The sequence below is a fragment of the Protopterus annectens genome, chromosome 8.part0 (assembly GCF_019279795.1).
Source record: "Protopterus annectens isolate FY-2018-M chromosome 8.part0, PAN1.0, whole genome shotgun sequence".
Classification (NCBI taxonomy): Eukaryota; Metazoa; Chordata; order Ceratodontiformes; family Protopteridae; genus Protopterus; species Protopterus annectens.
In genome coordinates, this window is record NC_056741.1 from 1,439,194,287 (window position 1) to 1,439,219,731 (window position 25,445).

At 33.4% G+C, this 25,445-nt stretch overlaps 1 long non-coding RNA gene across 1 annotated transcript in view; it reads right to left on the reverse strand.

The window, feature by feature from the left end:
• Nucleotides 1–25,445, reverse strand: part of LOC122809489 — a 1,088,146-nt gene that overhangs the window by 39,338 nt on the left and 1,023,363 nt on the right. The gene's annotated exons all lie outside the window — the stretch shown is intronic.

Consider the following 25,445-nt stretch of genomic DNA (forward strand, 5'->3'; position numbering starts at 1 on the left):
CCTCACTATGAACAGAGAAGATGGGTATCCTACCATTACCATTGATAAATGGATGTCCCTCACTATGAACAGAGAAGGATGGATGTCCTACCATTACCATTGATGGATGGATGCCCCTCACTATGAGCAGACAAGGATGGATATCCTACCTTTACCAAGGATGGATGGATGTCCCTCACTATAAACAGAGAAGGATGGATGTCCTGCAATTACCAATTATGGCTGGATGCCCCTCACTAACAATAGAGAAGGCTGGATGTCCCACTATTATCACAGATGGATGTATACCCCTCATTAAGAACAGAGAAGGATGTATGTCCTACCATTACCATTTATGGATGCCCCTCACTATGAACAGATAAGGATGGATGTCCTACCATTACCCGTGATGGATGGATGCCCCTCACTATAAAAAAGAGAAGGATGGATGTCCTACTATTACCAATGATGGATGGATGCCCCACACTAAGAACAGAGAAGGCTGGATGTCCAGCCATTATCACAGATGGATGGATGCCCCTCACTATGAACAGAGAAGGCTGGATGTCCCACCATTATCACAGATGGATGGATGCCCCTCAGTAAGAACAGAGAAGGGTGGATGTTCTACCATTACCATAGATACATGCTCTTCACTAACATCAGAGAAGGATGGATGCTTTATATTCAGACCAGAGGATAATGGATGTTCTGTACCATGAGCTGAGTAGGCTGGATATTCTACACAAATACCATAAACATGTGGATGTCTGGCAATATTAGCACAGAAGGCCAGATGTTCTACAGAATGAGCAGAGAATGCCAACTGTTTTAAACAAATACCAGAAAAGGCTGGATGTCATGCACCAGCAGCAGAGAACTGTTATTCCACATCATGTCTACACAGCAATGAAGGCTTCACAACTGCAATAGATGGAAGGATGTTTTACAGAGTGTCAAGAGAAGAACTGGTGAGGGGTGGAGCCAGAATGGCTAACTGAAAGCAGCAGTATTTTAGAGCTCCATATAACTAGTTAAATAAGACAGGAAAAATACTTTTTTCTTCAAAGTTTAAAATCTTATATATAAAGGACTAATTTACATAATTAGAAACTTTGGTGAAGTTTTACAAATAATTTCCTGTCAAAAAGCTTGGAGATATATTCACTTGTTAAAATGAACGGCTGAAAGAATTCTCACCAGGATGCTGCCCTAAAGAAGGAACTAAAACAGATGTCATCTACCCTGCAGGAGTTGTCATTGAAGATTGAGGATTTTAAAGAGAACCTGGAAAATTAAAACAAGCCATCAAAAACAGGCTGACACCCTCAAGGAAATGCTACAACAACACCAGACAAGGATAACAGGAATAGAGGTCTTTCTAAATAACTTAGAAAGCAGACTTAAGGAAGAGAAAACACAGAAAGAACTGCTTCTTAAACAAAACACTTGGTTGGTTAATAAAGTAGATGACATGGAAAATAGGGAGAGGAGAAATAACATCAGGATTTTTGGATTACCTGAAAACACAGAAGGTGAGGATATTATTTCCTTTTTATCAAGCTGGATCCCTGACTTTTTAAATTAAAAAAAGGACTTTCCTTTGGCATTGAAAAGGCACACAGAGCTCTTGGGAAACCTGCCACTAACTCAAACTCTCCTCCTAGGTCAATAATTATCAAATTACTTTCATACTTGGACAAGGAACTGATTTTAAGATCTGCTTGGAGGAAGGCACCTCTAAAATATAAATAAAGCCTGAAAAGATATGATAACGACTATTCATCTAGAATAATGGGACAAAGGAAGAAAGTGTGGCCAATGATAAAGTTTCCGAAACAAAATAACATCAAGGCTCAACTTGCATATCCAGCTAAGATAAGAATACTGTATGCCAACGAGATGAGGACTTTTACTGACTTAAAGGAAGCCTCTTCATTTATTAAAGCTAATAATGTGATTACTTTACCAGAAGATATGGATTGGATGTCACTTTCGCTCAAGAGAAGAAAAGAAACAAATGTCTGGACAGATGCCAAAAAGAAGAAGCAAAAGACTGATACTGTAACAGCCAAATCTCTCAAAGCATCTTCTATGATATGAATTGTTTTAACATTACTTTAAAGGACCAATTTTACTGCTTGGAATTTTAACTTACTACTGGATTCTTTATCTATATTTTTTGAAAATAGATGACACATGAGAGTTTTCACATTACCTCAGGTATGTAAAACAGGGTTCTTTTCTCTCACAGAAGGAGGGTTATATAGCAAATAAAATATTTATACCGCAAATCAACATACATAGTATAAGTGTACTTTCTCTTAATTTTCTCTTTTCTTTCTCTCTTTTCATTATTTATTTTAACTGCATCGTCTCCCTTTCTAAATTCTCTCCTATTTACTATACTAATATAGTCTGTATATATTTAATAACTCACTATCTATATATAGATAAATAATAGTCTAAAATAATCTAGTTTTAAGGTAGACTAATTGGAATAGTGAACTTAATTAATTGTTATTACAATATTTATTAGATTAATGATAGCCACTGTTATGCTTATTGGGATTGGGGACATGTTCGTGATTAACTCTGAAATGTTCCATTCATGTACATATGTCCTTTGAATTATTTCCTTTTAGTATTAACAAATACATAAAAAAAGGAGGGGAAATGTACTGTTGGTTAAGAGAAGTGAAGCTTTCTTCACATTCTATTTGCGTTGCCATAGCAACAGTAAACAGTAGCTGCAGTTTCTAAGGACACTGAATCTGCGAAGTGCATTTAGCCTCACAGATAACAAATAATAAGGAAAAGGTAATGTTGTTTAGCTATTAAAATGAAAAACAACCTAAACAAGGTAAAATAAATACATAATAGGACTATTTGTATGTATTTTGTGATTTATCCTCATAGGATTACATATTCCTGGAAACACAACTGAAATGTTCCCAAACTACATGTGCACTGAAATGTAGTTGCTTGACTAAAAAGTATTACTCATTTAACATGCTGATTCCACAAGAGATTCTGATGAAATCCCCATGAGGGGATGAAAGCGCTCAGTCTGTTTTTAATTGTGGAATTAAAAGATTCTATTAACAGCATTTCCTGGCATCGACAGTGTTCATTTCTGTTTTGATTCCACAAGCTGTCTGCACTGTAAAAGTTACATTTTATATGTTACTTGAAACTGACAGTATCTAGAGCACATGAAAAGATACATATTACTTTTTGCAACATGTTATTTTTTCAGTTACCTCACACTCTGTACAAACTCACTTGGCAACTGATAGCTATTCATTTAAAATATCAGTTTAAATATTAAATGTACCCTTAAAATGCTATTGACATTTTGACAAAATATAATGTGAACTGTAAAATGAATGACTTGAAAGAAGTGAAGTAATGCATAGATTTCAAAGGCAGTTCTTGACACTACAGTAAAAGTAAAAATTTATATTCACAAGGAAGTATTGAAATGTTTTAGTCTTCCAGTTAAAACAGCTTACTATCAACATTTTGCGATATCACAAAGTTTGAAGAGCTAGGAAATTACTATTCCTTGTCTTTATAATGATTACTAGACAGAAGTTAGACTCTGCTTAGTTTAATGAATTGTGACATATGTTTATGAGGAAAAGTGGACTCAGTTACTCACATTGGACTACACATTCTTGGAAACTCAACTGAAATGTTCCCAAATTACTTGCGAATTTAAATGAAACTGCCTGATTAATAGGCATAATTTACTTTAACAACCTGAATCCATAAGCTATCTGCTCTATATATGCTACTTTATATAGGTCACTTGCATATGACAGATTCTAGAGAACACGAAAAAATACATATTATTTTTGCAATATGCTATATTTGCACTAACCATACATTCTAAACTAACTCAATTGGCAACTGACAAGTTATTTATTTGAAACATCAGTCTAAATATTAATTGTGCCCTTGAAATATTGTTGCCGTTTTGACAAAACAAAACCTGAATTGAAAAAGGAATGATTTGAAGACAGCTATTGACACTACAATATAAGTAGAGATGTATACATGCAAGGAAAAATTGAATTGCTTTATACCTTTAGTTAAAATAGCTTATTGTTAACTTTTTGCTTTATCAGAAAATTTAAAGAGCTAGGAAATTATTTCTAATTTGTCTTTATAATGCTTACTAAAGTGATGTTAGTCACTGACTTGTTTAATAGATTGCGAGCCATGTACAAGACAGACTACTGAATGTTACTTCTGTTCACCTATGTTTGCTGAATTTCTTTTATTAGTACTGATTTAAAACAAGGGAAATAAAGAGAAGGGAAATCTCTGTTTTTGGTCAAGGGATGAGAGGCTTAAGAGTATTCTAACTGCCCCGAGAACTCTCTAAGATGCTCTAAATACTATTTGATTAATACTTACCTAAGGTAAGTCTTGATTACCATATAGGTACCTTCACATTCATTCTAGACCTGATGTGATTACCCATTCTGGAAGCAGGAGGTGCCCTATGCAGGATGGGAATTGTCAGGGTGATCATAGTTCATTCTTAGACTCTGTAAATCTATAAATATGTAAAAGCACTGCACACTAGAATGTAGGGCGCCTCTACTCAGAGGCAGGATACCACTGATAAACCATGTCTTTTCATAGGTGTAAGTTGAAGTTGGCGAGCTGAAGAGTGGGAAAGTAAAGGAAGACAGTACGCCTACAGTAAATTCATATTTCATTGGTAATCACTCATTGTCTCCTGTAGAGTCCTTTGAGTCAAATTATTTTAGCAATAATCTATTTGTTGTTGGCTTATTTAGTGTATGCTCCTCTGTTGCATTTAATTTATCCAAAATGACATATCTGACATGTTTGGGATCTCTTAAGGGTAACTAAATATTGGATATTTTCTAAGTCAACATAATAATTGTTTACACTACTAACATTTCATCCTGATATATAAAATACTATAGAACAATAATAGAATAATATAGAATTTCATATCTCTTTAGAGAAAATTATCCATATAATAATTTAACATATGGAGCTCAGTTGATATTGTTGGTTAAAGATATGAGTGATAATCCAATAGATCTATCTTTATCTATTGGATTAGGAATTACTTTCATTCCATGTTTAATGGGAAATTCATATTTAGTTGTATTTGATACTTTAGAATTAATGTTTTATAGAAGTACTTTTTTAAAGCTTGACCAGAATTTTACCCTACTTATATTTAAAGAAGAAAGAACATTAATTACAAGCCCAAGTTTACACACATAAAAATAACATCCAGTGTATTCAGAGAATATGGTATAACTACTATAATCAAAATAAAAAAGAAGCAAAAAGTTTCTTCCAACAATATCATTAAATACTAATGGCTTAAATAATGCAAATAAAAGATCAAACTTACTAAAATATTTAAATCTAAGTAAGGCACAAGTAGTATTTCTCCAGGAAATGCATTTTAAGACTAATGATAGCTTTATTTGGAACCCTAAGGAATATATAGTCGTAGCTCAATCCTCCTATAGAACAAAGACAAAAGGAGTATCAATTCTCTGGAAGAAAAAGATAATCACTCCAAAAGTTATTTATAAATATGAAGACAAAGAAGGTCTACTAGCATTTGTTATAATTCAATTTAATAACAGAATATGGACCTTAGCTAATCTATATTGGTTCCCAGGAATTGGAGCAGAAACGGTTAAAAAACACCTAGATTTCATTTCCAACAATTATAAAGGAAATCTTATACTGGGAGGAGACTTTAATTGTACCTTAGAAGCTTCTGAAACAACCAAGAAGTCTTTTTGCATAGCAACTATTTCAAAATCCTTAAAAAATGGATTGATTCATTTCATTTAATAGACACTTTTAAAGTAAAATATGATAAATCCTTATTATTTTCCCATAAAGACCATAGATTTGGAACACAAACCAGAATAGACAAATTATTCATAGTTCTAGATTTACAAACAAAAATCCTCAACTTCTCAATAGTTCCATGCCCCTTCTCAGATCATGACTTTTTGATGATGAAGTTCCAAATAGAGTTTAAACCTTTAATCCTCTCAACTAGAATTCCATCATATATCACAAAAATTAAAGAATTCAGACCCTGGATGTTATCAGTACAACAATTATTTCTTGAAATTAATAATACAACAGAAATCAGTGGAGTCATGATTTGGGACTCATTAAAAGCATATTTATTTGGTAAGACCGTTAGCTGGTACAAAAACAAATTTAGAGAGTGGGAATCTGAATCATTAGACTTGCAAGCCAGACTCTTGACAGCAAAATCTAAAAAAAAAAAAAAATCAGAATTGTCCAGAAGTGAAAAAAGAAATAGAGGAATTAAATAAAAAATATAATGAAATTCTAACACACAAAATGTGTCTAGCCTTGGAAAAATTAAAAATAAACTCATTAGCCACCTCCCTCAGATATCTACATAACTTATCTACAAGAATTAAAATACAATATAAAGCAAATAACATTAGTAGTATATATCATGAAAAGAAAGGGAAAAAAGTATCAGATATAGGAGACATCCTTGAAGCATTTCAGTTCCATTATATGGAACACTTCAAAAAAGAAGATTTAGATACCAACCAAATAAACTCAGATACAAATATCAATAGATCAATATAAAAAAATTCCTAAAAACTCAAAACTAAACTTACAAAAACCTATATCCTACAAAGAAATTGTTGACAAGATAAAAGAAAGTAAATCTAACAAAGCTCCAGGGATAGATGGTATAATTACAGAAATTTACAAACTCTTCCCTTCAACAGTAATCTCCCTTTTTCATAAAACTTTGCTAGAAGTACAGTTAGAAGCAAAAATACCACCCTCATGGAAATATTCTCTCATAACACCAATTCTAAAAGATAATAAACCATCAGACCTTTGCACCTCATACAGACCTATATCATTACTGAATAATGATTACAAAATATTCATGCAAATCCTAGCTAACAGAATGAAAATCCCATTTTCAAAGACAATTAATAATGATCAAACTGGGTTTTTATATAACAGGCACACACATGATAATATTAAAAGGATACTTACTCGTATAGATTATGTGAATAAAGAAGATAGAGAAACACTTGTAATTGGATTAGACATAGAAAAAGCCTCTGATTCCTTCAACTGGGAATATCTATTCAAAACTTTAGCATTATTTGAATTTCCTCCTCCCTTCATCTTATTACTAAAAAACATATATATTAATACCTTAGCCTACATTAAATTAGGTCCTTTCACCTCAGAATCTATCCATATAACGACAGGTACTAAACAAGGATGCCCCCTTTCTTCTATTTTATTTGCTTTGGCTATAGAAATACTTGCAGAAATAATACACAATAATCCAAGAATAAAAGGAATAGAAGTCTATGACCAGTACATATCTAAAACAATGCTTTTTGCTGATGATATTTTATTAACCCTATCAAACTCCAGAGTGTCATTAGGAGAGCTAGAAGAAGTAATGGAAACATTTTATAAGATTTCAGGTCTACATTTTAATAGATCAAAATCAAATTTTTATTTTTAAATAAGAAAAAAAAACTACAAGTTACAGATAAATCCATCATAGGAAAACAAGAAATTATGCTAAATTATTTAGGAATAGTGTTATGCAAAAATATAAACAAAACAATATTAATAAATTATAAAAACATTATTGAAACAATAAAAATATATATAAATATATATAGAAAAGTGGAACAAAATTATATTTACTTTTGAAGACAGATTGCAATTAATAAAAATGGTCTTATTGCCAAAAAATACTATATGTAGCATTAGCAATACAGGTAATTCCTGAAAGATGCATTCTCAAAGAAATAAACTCATGTTTAACAGCATTTTTATGGTATCCCAAAAAGAATAGAGTAGCTCTAACTCATCACATTAGACCCTGGAAGCAAGGAGGATTGAATTTCCCAGAAATAGAAACATATATAAAAGCATCTGTGCTTAAAACTACAATAGACTGGATAAACCCAAATTATTTTCCCAACTGGAAAGAATTAACAATGGCTATATTAACAAATAAATTTAATACGTTAAAACATTTTAATAGTAGACATCAGACAAACCCTGGTACATACTATGCATAAGTATACAATATAACATAACAAAACCTTCTAAAACAACACTGATTAATTATTACATCAGTTCCTTTAGGAAACTTATCAATGCAAACATAGATCTAAAACTTTGGTTTGACCTTTTAACCCAATTTACCATCACTAAGAACTTTCCTCACAAAATATATAGGGAAACAATAACCTGCTGGGAACAAAATGGATTCTTATCCTGGTTTCAATGTGTAAATAAATTAAATGTTTTAGATATACATATGATAAAAACTGCTTATAATATTCCAACAGACGACTGGTTATCCTTACAAAGCATTCTAATGTACACTCTAGATTTATGCAGATTAATTAATAATTCCTCACTTAAAGATATTCCAAATCTAATAAGTTTTCTGTATGAATTTATATATAATAGTTGTGAAAAGAAAATTTCCATTTCAAATCTATATAAAGAGTTAATAACATATAAAACAATTCCCAAACCATCATACTGGCAGTTCTTAAGAAAAGGTCAGTCATTGCAGTTAACAGAAGAAATTAAAAGTAACATCTTACTATCAGTTAATTACACCTCTAACACATAGTACTGGAAAATATTTAACTGGAAATACTTACATAGAGCATTTTAACACCAGATAGAATTAAAAAAAATCAGTACTACTAACATAGTTTTTGCTGGAGGTGTGAAAAGTCAAATAAAGCAGACTGGATTCATATTGTTTATGAATGTAATAAAATTAAATCATATTGGAATGGAATCAATCATTTTTACAAGTTTTATTTAATGAATCCTTTACCTTAACTAAAATATTGATAATACTAAATGTAAATGGAGGTCCCTATCTGAATAAGACAAATATGTATTTGTTATGGACAATTCTTGCTATATCTAGGAAATGTGTAATCAAAAGGTGGAATTCAAATACACTCCCGACCTTGGAAGAATTCTACACTTTACTGAAGACAACTGCATTGATGGAAATAAAAATCAAAGAACTACGAATCTATCCCAGGCCATTGGTAAATAATCCTTGGAAGAAAGTTATATCTTTGTTGGACACTCTGCAATAATCAATATTGTATCTCTGATAACTGATCTGTTAATTCTATATTTAGTAACATACAGTGTATATAACTGAAAGTCAGGCTATTGTAAATATTGTATACAGTTGTTTAAAATGATATTTAAAAATATTATGCAAATATTATTTTAATTGAAAATAAAAATAAATATTTGAGAAAAAAAAGAGAAGAACTGGTGTTCTACATCATGAATAGTGCACCATGAGCAGAAAGGGATTGTTGTTTTACTAAATCACAACAAAAGGGAAGACTTACTCCAAACTGAAAGAATGTTTGGGTCAAGGAGTTTGCTCAAAGGTACTGTAAATTAAACAGTAATTAAGCATGGGAAGGAAACCTGAACTGGTCGAACTCATTTAAAACTGGTCACAATCATTTTATTGAAAAATCCTATGGTTATAGTTAATAATTGTGGTGATTTTGTTTGCTATTTGTTCACAACAATACTGATGAATTACTACTTACACCAACAGGGGCCTCAAGAAGTATGTAAACTAATTCAGATATGTCCACATATTCAAGGGAAAGAAAGGAAAGCAATGTGGTAATTAAAACCTCCTACCAAAAGCATACCTTTAACTTTCATATACCTTAAAGGTTAAAAAATATGCATTTTACTATTATGTCTAACCAGAGAAATCTGCTGATTTGGCCAAAAGGGTGTGTCTTATTTATTTACTTATTTTTTATCAAAGAAACAGAAAAAACTCCACTCCCCAGAAAGGTACATACCACCATTATCAAAGAAAAAATTGTTTATGTTTATTTATGAGCTTCCTCTTACTGCATATGTTTTTGACCTAATCAAGTACTCTAAAACATCTATCAACTTTGCAGAAGTACCTGAGTAGGCATAACCAATGCATTTTACAAACTTTGGTGATTTTGCAAAGAAACTTCATCTGCAGAGCTTAGACTAATGTTAACTAGGTTAAAGTTTGATGGATTTAATGCTCTGTATATTATATTGCAGCTGTTCTAAATACAGGGAAATCATAAAAACTGAACCATGGCATTAATCAGGAAGCTGTCCCATAACTGTAGCTAGAGTTTGACAATTTAGCTTATAGGTCTTCTTTCGGCTTTTCCTGGTTAGGGGTCACCACAGCGGAGCTCTGGTCCACTAATGATTGGCAGTAGATTTTTTTACGGGTGCCGAGGTGCCAGCTTGACACCCAACCTTCGGTGAAGGCATGCCCATTCTACGCATGTCTTTCGAACACCACTTGACCGTGGGGAGGACATGCAGACTCCACACAGAAGGCGCTCCAGCCAAGAATCGAATGGGAGAACCTCTTGCTGTGAAGCAGCAACGCTACTGCTGCACCACCGTGGCTTGACATTTTAGCTTACAAAAAATGAATTTCATAGTTTTAAGCATTACAAAATATTAAGCTTGTCTATTATGATGTTAGTTTGCATACATACCTGGACTTGTAACAGTTCTAGTACAAAGAAAGTACTGCATGGAGTAAGAAACGTTTAAAGTTCTGAAGCAAAGCTAAGCCTAATTTTTATTAGCATTTCTGGTATGGGAGAATGAATGATGCAGGAAAAACAGTGAGTAATACTATATTTAATGGACAACAGTAATAAAATGTTGGATTTTCCTTGAAATCCAATATTTAAATAAAGGACTGACACTGTGTTTTTCACATTTTGAAATTAGTACAGGACACAGCAGTACCACCTAACTATGGACACATATCTATGACAAGGCTATAGAGCAATGGTACTTAAATGGCAGGATGAAAGTTGAAAGCACATAAGGAGAAATAGTGGACAATTGTAGATGACTGTGGAAAGTCAAGATACACTGGTAGCATCTAAAAAGTGGCAATACTCATGAGGCAAGTGTTAAGACAATAAAAATTTTGAAAAACAAATATACGAAATGTGAAAAGAAACATGGAGTGCAGTACTATGTAAGTGTTAATCAAGAAGTATTATTTGCAATGTTGTAAGACAAAGAGCAGAAGGAATGATACAATATATTATATGTTGCACTCTATATATTTCTGAGAGAGAGAATTAAACCATTGTCACATATCTGTGCCCATCATTCCAATTTGCTTTCCTTTTAATTATTTCAAAACACACTATTTGAAACAACAAATCAATAAATTCAAATCACCCATCTGCTGCAAAATACAAATGTAAACTCCATTTTAGAAACGTTTTCAAACTGTAAGCTTTATGTCAAATTAAAAACTGCTTATGTTTTTATTTAGCTGCTGTACAATGGAACATTTGTTTTGAACAAGAAAGGAACTAAAATTCAAAGGCAAAATCAGATGACAAAAATATCAAAAAAAAGCTGATTAATCCTAAACAGGGGCCCTAAAAACAATACTATTACAATCAGTCTTAAAATCTTACTGTAAGTTCATAGGTTGCTTCTCTTATTTAACAACTACAGTTACAGGAAATTTCTGAAAACAAACAGGTAAAGCCATACTTTACTATCTGTATATAATATATGAAAAAAGGCACATAAAATATAATTAATTGTAATGTCATACTAGCTGAAAAGAAATGCATGCTGTACTTACATATTATCGCAACCAGATTTCCAACCGTTCATAATTTATGTTTGTCCAAAAATATGTATGTGAAAGTTAAAAGGGGTGTGTAAAGTACTAATTATTACTCTGTCACATCGTGTATGGGGCAGGAAGAGGAATAATGGGCAGATTTGGTATTCTGGGGTGGCATAGTTTTCCGATGTAACTTACTTTATTATAAGGCAAACGTGACTGCGGTTTTACACTCATCATTATCCAATGTCATCTTTGTTGAATTTCTTAATGTATGGCAACTTTGGAGGATCTTAACTCATGTAACTGTCAGTACTGGGTTGATCCTGTGTTTTACAGGATACAGTATTTTACCATTGCAATGCCAATGGTATTAAAGGCTTTTACTGGATTTTTAAAGATGGATACAATTGCAAGTCATGCATTTTACAAACTATTGGTTTGACAACTTTTTTACCATCTGTTGGGAGTCTTCATAGTAAGGGATGTGTTACACAGGTATTTTTGTTTTTTATTTTGTATTTTAGATTTATATCTTGATACTGTGATATTGTAATGTATGACAGTTCTCCTTGTAGTTGGATTCAGTGACTGTACTCTACATTGCTTACACTTTTAATTTATGAAATAGCAGTTGTTAGCTGTAATCTTAGTTTTATTTCTTCAGTCTTCTGCATAGTTCGTTTTGTCTTAAAAGTTTAGGTTACAAATGTAAAAGAATAAACACTTCCTCCTTCACAGGACTCAGAAGCCGCAGGCATGTTTATTGCACTTTTCATTAAGTTAGGTCACGAAAGGATGCTACCAAGGAAGAGGAATTGTGCTGTCATTCCTCTTCCAAGATCAAAAATAGTGTGACACCAAAGTACTTATGAGTTCACACAACACTTTTCAGGTCAGCATACATTGTTTCACCAAAAGGTTAAAAATAATGTCCAGTTAGGAATCTGGTTGCAATAATACGTAAGTACCATGTATACTTCTCAGAGCCCTTGATATATAGCTGCACTGATGTCATTACACACTATATGTTTTAAGCACTAGTCTTCCATGTCAAAGTCTAAGGCAAAAATTAATGAGCCAAAGCACTTGAAGCAAAAGACCACTGTAGCCAATGCATTCAGCCAAAATATATGGACACACATTATCCCCACCTCATACACCATTGAGTGAGTTGTATTTATTTTATTTATTTCCTTTGATAACCTTGTAAATGAACTGGTTGCAAACACTGCACTGTTTTCAGTCAAGACCACAATCAAAAGGCAACAAAACACATACAGCAATACATACATAAGCAAGAGAAATAATATAAATTCATGGTAGGGAATTAGACCCTTACACAGTTATTAGCTCAGCATGCCATGTATCCTAAACAAGTATAAACTGTCTAATAAATCTGAACAAAACAAAAAAATATATATAGCAAAAAGAAATGAATGATAACGATGAAGATGATGCTTAAGATGATGATAATAATACAAAAGTTTATAGATTTTCAAAATTAGGAAAGCATTCATGGAATAAGTTTCTGAGTTGCAAACAAAATGCAAGTATACTACTAATCCTGTAAAAGTACATACGTACAGAACGGGGTATTTGTAGATGGGTCATAAATGGACCCCAACACTAATCCTGTAAGAAGATATACATACAGAGGGGAGTATTTATAGTTGGGGCATAAATGGACCCCACTACTAATCCTGTAAGGATATATACATATACAGTAGAGTACTTGTAGATGGAGCATAACTCAGATCTCCTAGGATAACTGAATTTGTATCTATCTGCATGCTGAGATTTTTAGCAGTTTGTGAGATAATATAAGACTGTGACTAATTTGCACATTTTATGGGAAAGTATTCTAGATGCCATGAGCAACTTTACTACATGCTTTTCTCTTCATGTCATTTGAAAGTGTGCACATTTTTTGCATGTACAGTAACATATTTATGATAGTTCACTAACATTTATTAATGTTGTTTTTGAGTAATCTTGTTAATGTAATTTTTATGTTTGTTTCAATCTCATGCCTGCCCGCTACAACCATTTTAAGTGACACAGTGTAGCAAATACATTCGTGTGTATTCAGTTTCTGTAGGAGCATTCATTCTCCTTAATACCACTCTTGACACCTGACAGTCATAAACTCTATTCTCTGCCATGCAGGTGCTTTTATGCATAAAAACAATTCTGATTTATACTACATTATTCGATTACACAGATTAAATACCAACTGTATATTCATGCATCCCTTCTCTTTTCTCAGAATAACAGATTGTGAGGGATGATTCTGGAGTTATACCTCCCTGAGTTACATGCCTTATACCATTGCAATGGTTCACTTTTATATACTTTCCTGATGCCAGTTTTTTTTGTAGGTATGCTCACAGAAATACAGACACTTTCCCCAAGACAATACCTGGGATGTACTGACTGGTACAATTTAGTTTTGGCTACTCCATACACTTCATGCAAAACACACATAGGATGTATAGACCATTGCAATTTATTCTTAGCTACTGCAAGTGACCAGCTTAGATATGCAGTCTAAGAGGTTGTTTACATGTTACTCAGCTCTTATATATAATTTTAATGGCTTTAAATTTCAGAAAATGTCTACCACCTAGAAACTCAGACTTCATTCTGTCTGTCTGTTTCTTTCTCTCTTGTTCTCTTACCGTTAATTAATGAAAGATCTTGATGGTCATATTTATATCATGGGTTCCTCCTCACCATAAAGGATATCCTCTATATTTGTAAGTGATCCTCAGTTAATGGCTTACTGAAGTGGTCTTCAAATTTTAACTCTGCTTGAACTACTGATCTTCCTTAGCTATGCGTGACCATGGTGAGGATGATGGTGCAAATCCCTGACCTGTATTCATTACCGTTGTTACGTTAGCATTTCTTCCCTTCCCTTCCTTTCGGTTTAGGCCTGCACTCATCTGCCAAAACCCTTAAATCCAAATGAATTATTTCCACCACTGGCCTAAATGTTCCATCCTATTTGCTAACTTCCCACCCAGGACTTTGTTAATATTTAGGCATACTAGCAGCAGCAGTATGATTCATTATTGTCATAATCCTGTGTGTGGCATCAATGACAACTATTTGATTTGACTAATATGCTGAAATGCTATGCAAATTTGGGTCAACTTTCCATGTCCCATGAGCAATAATAATCTGCATGTACATTCCTGCAAGACAAGTTCTATCGCAGCAATGGTTTGTACTACAGGACATTTGTATATGGTCTACCTTAAGAGTCAATTAGTTTCTCCAGAGCACACTCCAGAAAACTGGGAAGTCAGACATTCATGCTATCTGTGTGGCATAGAGGAGTGGGACCCTGACTGTGACTGAAATCTTGTTAGTGAGGCAAATCCTTTAGGGTTCAGATATGTGGGAGCAGTAGCCTGGTGGTACCTATCCTGGGAATGAAGGGAAAGTATACAAAGGTCTAGCAATGACTAGTGGAGGCCAACGATGCCAACCCAGAGGAGTTTGTATCTGTGAAGCATATTGAGACTTGGGTACTACAGTCAGAAGGCTATTTAAAAAAATCAGAATAGCCCTCTGTAGCTATCAGGAGAACACTGTAATGGGACACTCTGAATTCCTTTATGGATGATTTCTCTGACTGCTTACACTAAGGAGTTCCACATTCACATGAGCATGTCAGATATTGGCAAGTGTCAGGGAAGGTGGAGCAGATGATCAAGAAGGGATGATCCAGCACACTGCTAATGGCAGGCAGCTGCAGTGGTGGGAAAATAACACACACACACACACACACACACACACACACACACACACACACACACACACACACACACACACACATATATATACATGTATATACAAACATATAGATAGTTATCTACAATAGCAATGTATGCCTTCCCGTTCTATGCCACTAACATGTTCGTTATAAATGGCAGCCAAGAAACGCAACATACTGATTGTTGCTACAGTGCTTTACTTCATTTGCTATAAAGCTGCTTTCAGGAACAAGTCTGATAAACCAAGGCCATCAAATATGTATATCTGTGTATGTACATAATATTTATTTATTTATGTATCCATTGTTAGTCCTACTAGGCTGGTGGCTTCTTTTTAGGTGACACTTGAGGTGGTATTTATATAATGGGGGAAATTTGGCTAGGGCATCAGGGAGCTTCCCTTACTCTTTTCAATAGGTGCCATGCTATCTTTTACATAAATTTCAGACACCAACAGCTCAAGCAGATGACATCTCAGTTTAATGTCTTATGTGAAGGATGACACACTCAGGAGTGCAGCCCCCCCCCCCCCAATGCAGCAATCCAGTGTTAGCAATCAATGCAGCTGTAGTGGGAATAAAACCCACAGCCTTCTGGACTGCCTTGTTCCTCCTCTTCTTTTTATCTAAACACTTCTTAACAAGAAAGGCCCTGCGTGAAAAGTATATTCCCAGCTGATTAAACTGACATTGTAACGGTATTCTTGTGTCTTAGTCTGTTTTTGTTTTAACTAAATCTTTACAGCCTTATTTGGTCTTTGACCAAAAGATACATTGTTCACACCACTTTGTTACTTGATAAAGATAAATGGCATAGGGATTGCTGCACTATATCTTGTAAAGGCAGCATGCCCTGTTTTGCTCAATACATGTAAGGTGGAATTATATGGTATTCATTCATATTGTATGATGGAATACCATTTATGCCACTAAAGAACCTGATTTAAGCAAGCTGAGCTCAGAGTAACATAAGGTTACTGGCCAGGCTAACAAAACTGCTAGAAATGTACAGCAACTTTTTGCATTGCAGAATATAAATGGTATATCTTAACTTTATGTTCCATGCTTATTAGCAACTTGCAGTTTATAAAGCATTTTATTTAATAACATGTAGGACTATGGTAGTGATACAATCAATCAGTACTTTGCTTAAATGGAATAACACGTTTCTAAACCACAACAGGGATGTGAGAATGAGCATCTTGTATGCGTGTGTTTAGGTTACAGAATGTTTAAAGAGAAAATGTACAAAACATTTTGCCAGCCAGTTATTTCTCTTTTATGTTCATAACTTCATTTCTGAGACAAGCTTAAGTTTTATGTTTCAACACTCTTTGTGGAAGATGGTGCTTTTATTTTTAGCTGTTCCATTAATGAATTCAGTAGGCAAGTAAAAAATGTGTATATCCTAATTAACCTTCACTGCTTCTGAATGTGAAGTCCTCTTTTTACATATATATAAAATATGTAAATTTCACCCATAGTGCAACTTATTATGTACACCAGTTGTGAACATTATTTTGAAAATGTAGTACCCATTGTGAGTTCAGTGCATTAGGGAATAAATAAGTCTTTTGTTGACCAAAATTGGCAGTTCGCTAAATAATTTATTGAAGGATGTAGAGCTACATCACGCACCGCAAAAAGGGTGTTGGGAAGTGATATAAATTACTACAGTAATGATGCAGTCTGCATATACACATCATTAATCATAGGAAAGAGTTTATGGACTCCATCCAAACGTTTACAAAAACACTACATACCAGTTATCATTGGTTTACCCAGCTAATGGAGTGAATTTCAAATTTCTGCAATATCTCCTTTAAGACCTTTTGAGGATATACTTTGCACAGTTTTGTAGATTATATTGCATACTCATACCCACAAGTTTTTTTTTCAGAGCTTCATCTGTCAAATATGATTGAGCCACTGTTTTGCCTTTCTTCTGCTGCTCAGTGCTGGCTTATGTTAATCATTTAATAAGAGTACATTATTCCCCTACCCTCACTGGAATGCAATATAATTAGGCCTTGCGATATGAGATGTGCAGTGAGAAAGTATCACCACACACAGAGACTACACAATATGTTGTAACAAACACATTCTGTTGATCATTGGGAAACATTTCTTCTGGCATATGAAAACACCAAAGATAAACTGACAAACTACAGCTGGTTAACTGAATCTAAAAGAAAAATTAATTTTACAAAACAAGAAATGCATTCTAAAATGCCTATATTTAAAGGGAATTGTAAATGCCACATTAAATGTTCTCAGGTATACCTTCATGAAGTTATATATTTCCAGGGTGGTGTTTTAATCTATCTATATTCATTTCATTTACAGAATCAGGAAAATCTAATAATATCACCCAGGTGGTAACTTCACAAGTGAGACGATAAAGCCCAAGCCTTTGTAATTGGAATTAAATTGTGCAACTTCTCTCAGGTTAAGATACACATGTAAATTAGATAATGCAGAAGTCAATTCTAGCTTATAAACCAACTGATTATATGAGAATATGTCTGCTTTTATTTATATTATTTTATTTACATACACACACATGCTGCACTTCCAGATGCAGAAAAGATTTATTGTTATGCATCACTATTGAGGGTCCTATACTGGATGGTTTAACACTACCACCAGCTGAGAAAGAACTCAAAAACAGCAATAATAAATGAATTACAATTTGAGTGGTGAAGGCATCTTGTCATGCTTTCAGAGCAGATGTCATGCAGTAAAGCATGTTAAATCTTGTATGGATGAACTATCTATAGTAAGACAATGCAATACTTTATTGTAATAGTAATATGAAAACCACATAATTAAAAGTATAATGGTACTTTGGTGACATTCTTCCTTTGATTATTGTCACTCCATTATAATGTACTGCAGCACTCTATTATATTGAATGTTTCTCTGTAAATCATTTGCCATGTTTGTCACCCCATTTTAATCCAAAAATATGTCAAGTGATTCCAGACATATGGGGTTTTCCAGCATCTATAAATTGGCATGATGAAAAGTATTACAATTTTTCTTTCCTATACAAAATAATATTAATTAACCATGTAGCAGCTTCCCAACTCTCTATCAATGTTCAGGACTGCACACACCTGCTGTTAAAATATATAGCAATTATATTCAGACCTTTCAGAATACATCTACAATAACTACAAGCATTACAAATGAACTTTCTATGTGAATTAATATCAGCAGATTCATTATTTTCCAACAACTGTTTCAAATTAGCTCTGTTTTTATTTATAACATTTGTTGTATGACTTATTATATTATTGAAATCAATATTGCCTATTAAAATCTTCTAATTATGTTTACAGTGTATTTATAACCAATAGAATAAATAGCATATTCAGCCCCATAACAGGGATTGTTTTTTTATAAAAAAATAGATATGTGTGTTAACATTCTATTACTGTTCATTAACATGGGGCGACATTTTGTATTTCGTTTTCTCATCTCCATTCTCTTTGTTATCCCCTTTATAAAAACTGACTCCAGAGATTCAATTTCAACAATAAAATTGCTTTCTCTGGAGCATAATATAAATGACCTGACTAACTTAATAACATTTCTCTTAACATAAGTAAGATGAAAACTACTTGCATGCAAATAGTTGTTGAGAAAAGTACATTGTCAATAAATCTTAAAACAAAAAAGCAACTTTTTCATTGAATAAATGCACATTCCAATAAGTACATTTCAAAAATCCAGTTCTATTTTTTAATCTACCATAAAATTAAATTAAAATTAAAATTAAAGTTGACTCATCATCCATTTGTGTAGTAAACAAGGCATCAATATGTGCAGTGGTACAGTGGTTATCACTGTTGCCTCACAGCAAGAGGTTCTCTGGTTCAATTCTTGGCTGGGGTGCCTTCTTTGTGGAGTTTCCATGTGCTCCCTGAGTTTGTGTCAGTTTCCTCTGAGTGATCCAGTTTCCTATCATCTTACAAAGACATGCATTTCGAGCATTTCTCCCCAGCCCTCCACTGAAAATTGGCTCGTTCAAAGTCAGACTTTCCAGTTAACAAATGTTAGATAAGTAAACAAATGTTAAATAAATAAAATAAATGAAATAGTACAGTAGAAAGCTTTGATAAATTGTACAAAATGTCTTGTTCCCCGTAAACTAGTTTAAGGAAGGAAATGTTGGAGTAAACCTGACTCTCATAACAACATTAGTAATTTGTTGATAATAATCTTGTGAAAATTAAAAAAAAAAATATATGTATATATATATATATATATATATATATATATATATATGTGTGTGTGTGTGTGTGTGTGTGTGTGTGTGCGTATATATATATATATATATATATATATATATATATATATATATATATATATATATAGAGAGAGAGAGAGAGAGAGAGAGACATTTTTGAATACGTTGCCAAAAAATCTTAAAAATGTTACACCAGCATCCATTGGTATGCATGTGTATAAGGATTCATTGCTAAAAAAATATGATAACTCATGATCATTGAGGAAGAGTTTTTAACAACCATTGCCAAGAATCCCTGGTATAAGAAGTTAAAAATGCAACCAATATCTTCAAATTCTCTACTATAAATACTTCTAAAGACTCAGTAACAACACATTTGACAGAAATTGCAGGTCTAAATGTCATGTTTTCAATTTTCTTCTGAGTTTTAGGAATACCAAAAAAAGTGCCTGTATCAGTCTTGGGAGAATTCAAAAAGTGACAAATAACATTTGTAGCATTAGTAAGACAAAAAACTCATATAAAATACAATTAATTGTATGACTTGCCCGATTGATTTCATATCTACAAATATTAACATATTCTTTATTGTCTGACAGAATGTTTTTCCTAATCAGTTTTCTCTAATTAACATCCCTACACTTTTTGCATGCTTTCTTATTCTAATATCAAATTCAGCAGTAAAGTGCAGGGATTTCTTCTTTTGACAAATATTTAAAATCTGTCTTTGGCCTGTTTAAATAATGTCTTACTTCTTAGTTGTTACATTACACTGAATTAAAAATACTTCTCTTTTTGAGAACATCATTTTCACTGTTAACACTAACATTGTGAAAAAATATAAATTAAATTTAGAGGTCTTAAAAGTCTTAAAAATAATTTAAAATAAGCCAAGGCATTAACTTATGCTGGACTTACCTGCAAGCACAAAAGAATAGCATCTAGCCAATAAATTATATACATTGACAGAAAAAGATTTATGTGACAGATTTAAAATGTTTTTCCTACAGGATTGTCTTTAATGGCTTTACTACTAAAGCTTCTGTCACTGGAAAAAAAAAATCAGTGATTTGCTTTTACTCTGCCACTCCCTGAACTAAAGAAGTCTATCAGTGGTTGCTGTTCTCTAGTGCAGTCCATCTCTGAACCTGTTTTGGAACTTGGTTGCCTTAATTATGGAGCCACTGTCTGATAGTTGGCTAAAAAAAAGTTATCATTCTGACAGATGATATTGTTCTTGGAGACAGAATATCCCCTGTTAATATGTTTAGCTGCAATTAAAAAAGCAAAACACGTTTCTGTTTTTATAAGCATTTTTTTCTCTGTCTGATGTAAACCAAAAGGAATGTTCAAAGTAAATGCTTGTAGTTATTGCAGATATAATCTGGAAGGCCTTAATATTATAAGTATTTAATTATTAATATTACTTTTAATACCTCATCTTTTATTTTAAAATATGTTTTTAATTGTAAAAGTCCATATGTTGTTTACCATGCTATTTGTTTAGGATGTGGATGTACTACTTAGGTAAAACAAAGTATATGTTATTTAAAAGAACATACAGATGTCTTTTATTTAATTAAGATCAAGGAGAGATGCTCTTTTTAAGCACTGAAAGACATATAAAAATTCTTATTCACTGTTGCTGAAAATGTACATTTTGCTAAAAGAGCTAGTGATTATGATACCAAGTTGGAAAATCTCAAACTTAGGTGGAAATTACTTTTGAATGCCACTGAATTTCCTGGACTATATGATAATTTTAGTATAAGGACTAAACTCAAAATTTGATCTTTAAATTGCACATGCCTATTATACTCTTGTCTTAAACACTATTGTTTGAGTATAATTCTGTTAGATTTTGTAATCAATTTTAATTGGCTAACTACAGTCACATGGTTTGGTTTACAGCCTGTTTAGTGGCCATTGTCATTAGTACTTTGTTCTGATGAAGTCTCATTCAGATTTGAAGAGACAAAAGTGCTTAACAAATAAATAAATGTATTTTGTAGTACTACTACTACCTGGCTTATTGATGTTTTTAGTGTTTTAGTAAGAAATTTTTATGACATCTTTAAACAAATACAATGTATATTAAAAGTAATAGAAATTGTACTCAACTGAAAACCTCATTCTTTCTTAAGGATTGTTCTATACCTGTGTAGTAAAATAAAAACAAAACTGGAAAAATCCTACAGAGTGTAATGTATTCAAAATAATAATAAACTTTTTAATCTCCACTTTCGTACTTATTCAGAAAACAATTTACTTTTAAAATCCATGTCTATAAATAGAAATTCAAATATACAAGCATCCAATAACCAGGCTCAAACAATTAAATAGTAAAAGACTAAAGAGAAGCAAAAATTCTAACCATTTAAATACCTTTCAACTTGCAATCTCTTAAAAAATATTCTATATTAACTGCTTCATTTAAACCAGGGGAGAATCTGCTTTCAACTTTATTTGGCATTCTGTTTCTACTTTCTACTCTCTCTGCCTATGTTTTATAAAACCCACATCTTTTGTCTTCTAATACTTGTTGTAATACAGCAAAACAAAACTTCTTATAATTGCTGCAAGTAAGGGAATGTTTGCTATAGGCATTTTCTCAGTCCTTTGTCTTAATAGTGTAGATGTTCTTTAACCCTGTCCCTAAGATGCCTAGTTGTCATTCCTCACATAAAAACTAGTACATCCTGAGCATACACCAATATAAACTACACCTACAGTGGCACAAGTATATCTATCTAGGATCATAATAGTATCAGGAAGGTGACTTAATGAAACTTAAGGTCCTATATGTATAAACCTACATGCTGAACAACCTGCACAATTGTATGTACCACAACTTTTAATTGTAATAGATGGATACATTTTTGTGTGGCCCCTTTCTAGTATTTGTTTGATGGAAATGTTTTACTTGGATACAAATGAAGGACTTTCCCTAAAAATCCTATGTAACTCAATATTCACTGCAACTATTTTCTAGTTGCTGGTCATAATTTTCTTGATATCATAAGCATCAACAAACATATCTATGTGGAATCTGGGGATAAGTGTATTTGTAGTAACACCTTTATTATCATGTTAGGCTATTTTGATTTGATATGATTTCTTAAGAATAGGTCCAAACTGCTCTTGGAAATAACTTCCTGAGCAGTCTTTTCCAAAAAAATCTCTTCTGTAACCCCTAACTATAAATACATTAGAAATAAATTGTATTTCATCTAAAAAGTGATGGCCACAAAGGAAAAGCTCTGATAAACTGTCCTCTTGATATGTTCATTTTTATGAAACTGGGGTAATTACTGCACTGTTGCAAACACCCATTGGAAAAAATAATTTTTCTGTGAATTCAACTATCAAATCTATTTTGTATAGAATTCCATTCCAAATGTACATCCAGACAATTAACCTTTTGTCCCTTCTTACCTTCTATAAATTTAAGAAAAGTAGAACTTGAATTTAAACTAGCACAAATATCCAACTTATATTCTTCTTTTTCTAACAGGCCATCCACAGAGCTCTGATAATAACAACATTGTTCTACTCTTTTATAGCTGGTAAAATGGCACCTGATTGTTTTAAATGAATGGTTCAGTTAATTTTCATGTTGTAGCTTATTTTCCTGTTTTAGCATGACCTGTCTTTCAAAGTGGTGATGGTCAGCTCACATTTTATTAGTGTTTATTGTACTGTTATATTTTACAGTATATATGTTAATAGTTATAATACTACAGTATATATGTTAATAGTTATAATACTTATAATACTTATAATAATGCATGTAATACTTAATTGTGGTGTGCCTTTCTAGCTCAGTTGATTTTTGTACAACTATAGTGAGAACTGTTTTTGTATTATTTGTAAATGTTTTTACTTTTTGCTTGCTAAACTGCTTCTGACCTAACTTCCCCTCCTCTTGCTTTTTAGGTCTTAGTGGATCTTCCCTGCTGTTTCCTCCAGGCCACTGAAACAATATCCTTGTGTGTGAAACTGATCCCCTGACATCCAACCTCAGTGTTTTTCTGCAACCATTCCACTTGCTTGACAACCATATATGTTTTACCCACAAAGAGGTCCTACGTATGTATCTGTAGTAACAATTTGAAAGACTTGTGTTGGAATCTTTGCTTCAACATAGCTTTTACTACTGCAAAATCTGGGGTAGTGTTTGCCGAGAAACAGTGTAATTATAACTTCTCTAGAAATGTGCTAGTCACTTACGCTGATACTCGCAAGAGAAAAAGAATAAAAACCAAAGACGCCAGCAGCCCTAACCTGTTTATATACCTCATCTTTCTTTTTTTCCACTGTCCTTTTTGTGTCCTCTCTCAACCTTTGCTTGTGATTTTCTTCCCATTCTCTTATTACCTGTATTCTCCCTCTGCAAGCAGTTATACTGCGGATATATCTCCCTTGCTCTGCTCTAGCATTATGCTAAAGAACTCCCGTACCTACAATATGAGCCAACTGGGCAAATTTTTCTCCTACTTCATTTCTTTTCTGGTACGACAGCTTTTCCTCACTGCTTACTTCTCTCTCCTTTCTCCTGTTGCATCTACCCTTTTCTTCTCTCACACTAGCCAGTCATACTAATCTTCCTGATTGTTTTATGCTTTCTTTGTTGTTTGTGTGCTAAACTCAGACCTGGGTGCTAGCCTCACTCTGTTCCACCCTCGCTGCACTCGGGCTCCACTTCACTCCCCTACCCTACCCCCATTCCCACCCACCCCCATTACAATTACCTTTACACCATCCACTCCCACCCCTTGCTTTCCTAAACATCCAATAATACATTATTTCCTGTTTACACCCCCTGTTTCATCACTTCCTCACTTCAGCTGCTTTCACAGCCACTCCTCCTCTCCCCTCCCACTTCCACAAACATGGAACACCGTATAATTACCACCTCACTCCTCATTATACTCTGTACCCTAACAACTTACCATACCAACTTCCCTCATCCATTACTCATCTCTCCCACCTCTTTCACCAACAATAACACATCTTCCTTTTATATCTCCTCTACCCTTTTCAGTCTCACCACCTCATGCTATCATAAACCAGATTGCAAATACATCCCCCAACTCATAAACCCAAACTAAAGCTGCACAAACTGCATCTGCCCTTACTTACATCTTCTCAAGTCACTAACAACTTACTTGTCTCTGGGGACATCCATCCCAATCCTGGTCCCTCTGCCTTTCCACATAACCTTTCACCTACTTTAACCACTACCCCCTAACCAGCTTAACCCCCCCGTCAACTCCAGCAAACTCTACCTCCACTAATCACTTATCCATATATTCCCTAAACATCCAAAGCCTATCCAACAAAATTACTGAATTCCATGCATGGGTAGTCTGCACTACCCCTCACATTATTTCATTATCTGAAACATGGTTGAAGCCACATATCTCAAATAAAGAAATACTCCCACCAGGCTATAACATCTATCGCTCAGATAGGTTACCTAAAAAAGGAGGTGGTGTAGCCATCCTATACAAAAACACACTCAACCTCTCCCCACTACCCACACTCTTACCTAACTTCCATCCTACAGAACTCATAGCACTAAACTGCCACCTTGGCCCCCATAAGAAACTAGTTATTGCTTCTATCTATACCCCTCCTATCCTGCTTTTCCCTCAACATACCATACGAAACCCTCATCTTGGGTGATG